This window comes from Pantherophis guttatus, chromosome 1 (assembly GCF_059756535.1).
Source record: "Pantherophis guttatus breed Tessera chromosome 1, ASM5975653v1, whole genome shotgun sequence".
Taxonomy (NCBI): Eukaryota; Metazoa; Chordata; class Lepidosauria; order Squamata; family Colubridae; genus Pantherophis; species Pantherophis guttatus.
The window spans coordinates 6,003,236-6,006,464 of NC_142063.1; the positions used below are offsets into that span (position 1 = coordinate 6,003,236).

At 37.7% G+C, this 3,229-nt stretch overlaps 1 long non-coding RNA gene across 1 annotated transcript; it reads right to left on the minus strand.

Moving 5' to 3' along the window:
* Nucleotides 1-1,399: 1,399 nt before the first annotated feature.
* On the minus strand, nucleotides 1,400-2,972 carry LOC148116285 (uncharacterized). Its single transcript, XR_015734159.1, has 2 exons — nucleotides 2,143-2,972; nucleotides 1,400-1,602 (listed from the first exon to the last, which is right to left on the minus strand). It is a non-coding gene; the product is annotated as an uncharacterized LOC148116285 (long non-coding RNA).
* Between the last annotated feature and the right edge of the window lie 257 nt (nucleotides 2,973-3,229).

Below are 3,229 nucleotides of genomic sequence, written 5' to 3' on the forward strand. Positions count from 1 at the left end.
TGGGAGGCAACCTAAAAAAAAAAAGAAGAAGATTAAAAATTTGGATGAGAGTGAAAGATGTGGGATAAAGTAGAATGAAAAGGAGTGTGAAGCAAAATATTTTATGAAAGTACTTTAATAATGTGTATGAATATTAGAATCATATAACTTGGATAATTGTTTATATGTGGTGTAAGAGATAAAAATTATCTCTGTATAATGTAGTAATGTGATGAATATAAGAAATGAAGGATTAGAGAAAATATATACATAAAAATGTGATTACTAATGAAAAGCTAGAGAAAGATCATGATTGATATATTGGAATATTGAATAATGAAAAAAGGAAAGATCTTTGATTATTAGAATGATAGGGGAAAGGGGGGAAAAAGAGGGCTAAATATAAGTAGAAATATGAGGGGGGAAATAGTAAAAACAGATATTAAGATGTTATGAAGTATGATAGAATTAGGAGAAGGTTTAGAGTTGACAGATGACAGTAGAAACTATATGTTAGTAAAATTAAAAATGAAAATGGGCTGTAATTATTAAGAATAATATTGTTCTGATTATTAATATTGAAATGTGTGAAACCCGGAATCAAACCATTCACGAAATGAGATGTATAAAAATTAAAAAAAAAAAACTTAAAAAAAAAAAGAATTTCAGGGGCATCTACCATGCACATTTTCCCTCCTGCAGAGAAGATACGAGTCTTGCCTTTCTGCTATTCTTTTACTCACAAAGGGACTGATGAAAGAACCCAACGTGCCATTTATGGGGCATGAAAAAGAGGAAATCAATCCTTCGTGTATGATGATCCTGTGGATAGATTAGCCAGAGACAAGGATTTGTTCAGTTCCAGCTATCCATTCACCGGGCACTTCCATGAGTAATGTGGCTTTCAGTTTGAGATTCCTGCTTGTTTTTTCCGCCATTTTATAATTGAACACACAGAAGATTGATAGATCTTTTATCCAGGAATGCTGCTGTTTTGTTTGCATGTAGGAAATCCCTGCCTTAACCTCTCTGCTTTGTACTTCTAATCCATTCATTCAGACATTTATTTATTTTTGCTCCCTCCTGTTCTATGAAAGAGACACAGACAGATGGATCTCCTCTTTCCCTGGCAGGTCCCTTTCCTCAGAGATTGATAGTGCTGACAGAAAAAACACACTCTAAATGATAAAAATTAAAGCTTGGACCCTACATCCCACTTCCTCAGGAAAAGATTGAAAGTTGGCTTCCCAATTAGAGGTGAAACTAGAAGCAGAAACGGATGTTGGGGATTGAAAAATTGTGCCCTCAAATTATCCTTGCTGAGGATCGGGAAAGGTGGCCTCTGTGGCCTGCGCAATTAAGATCCCTAAATTGAAAGGTTCTATTGGAAAGTATGAGTGCATGTCAATCACATCAAAAATGACACAAAAATATATTGATTTAATGAATGTCTTCCTTGATTCTGGAAGATTTAGATTTGAAGTCCTGTTTACCTGTCTGATTAGAAATGGTCCCTTCTGGACAAGGGTCACACTGGTAGCAGCAAACCTGCTTGCCCTCTGGAACTCTTCTCCTCTCTCCTGCATGGCACCTCTTCCTTCCACACCTGGCAAAGGGGATGGTCTGAAAGAGAAATATTTGAAATTACTTAAGCAATCAACTTGCTGCATTCATTCGTTTCCCCATTCCTACTTCTATGTTCAGATTTTCTTCTAAATAAATAGTTTTCCACTGTCTATCAGAAATATGGAACATATTTCCCTATTTCCTGAATCCTGAGGGATTCAGGCCACTGGCATTCCTGACACATCAACAGATGCTGGAGATTGGAACCGGGGTTTCATCCTGAAAAGGAAGGTTTGTGACTGAAGTACAGCATTTCTAAAAGAAAGAACCATGAGGATACAACTGAGTGATAATGGTCCTCAGAAATCAGTGTTGCTACCTGGAATTGCATCCTGCATTTCAAGCAGATGTTGTTCCCAAGCCTAATCCTTTGTGGATTGACATAAATCAAATATGTTATATGCAAAGCAGACTTTTCACTAAATGACTGCCATGATTTCTGACTCAATTGATTATTTTTCAACTTAGAAAGATGTTCTGCATCTCAGAAAGAGAATGAATCTTTCCCTGAATTTACAACATTTCCTTGCAGCTCACCTTTGTGGCCCAGACGATTCCATCAGAGTTAATGGTGAAATCCTGGCCAGGGGGAGCCTCAGGATTTACTTGCCCAACTTTCATGGGGACAAAGGATCGATTGGGGTAGAGACCCCAGTTGAGAAGATCAAAACGAGCAGATCCCAGTCCATCTTCTGAGAAGGAGACTTCATCTCCAGCACTATTGTTGAACTGCACATTCCTCAAATAGGGAAGAATCTGAAAGAAAGGAGACCTTCAGAAATAGGAGTATTTGGGCTAGAGCTACCAATGAAACCTCGTGGCTTCTATCATCACATAATGGCCATCTTGAGAAGATGGTTTATATTTGAGAAGTTACTTCCGTTTCTTGATGGCGATCTGAGGAATCAGATGTATTTAACTGTGAAACTAAATGTTTTCTCTTTATCACTGGGCATGGTTTCTAACTCCAATTTGATCAAAACATAAGAATTTTAGTTCCACAATCTAAATTTAATATTAGGATTTTCCTCTTTTGAAACTTGGCTACATGCACTTTCAGATAGTTTCTTTGGCCAAAGGTCTTGTTAACTGATAAATGAATGTTTGAAATGAATAAGTTATTTCTATCAGAACCATGGAAAATTCCACTGATTTTCTCTAGCTCATTGTCAAAGGCAGCAGAAGGCAGGAACCAGGTTTGATCAACTGAGCCATGTGGAAGGAAGCCTCTGACCCAGTTGGTCACATCACTATTCAGAGAGGTCCAACATTTTAGCCTTTGATGCAGGAAATTCTGATGAATTTCAGACCAGGAACCCCTTAGGACCACTTTGAATCTTGTTCTGTGCTGTGGTTGTCATAGAAACAGAATCACAGTATTGGAAGGGACATTGGAAGTCTTCTAGTCCAACCCTCTGCTCAAGCCACAGACACTCTGATCGTAAAGAAATTTCTCCTTAGTTCTAGGTTGCTTCTGTCCTTGGTTAGTTTCCATCCATGATTAATCAGAAGCTGTTTTCACACAGTGAGCTGAGTAGCATAATAAATGGTAAACTAAAAAAAAAGGCAGGGCCTCAGATGAATTGGTATGGGAGTACGCAGACATTGAATCACTAACTGAAGA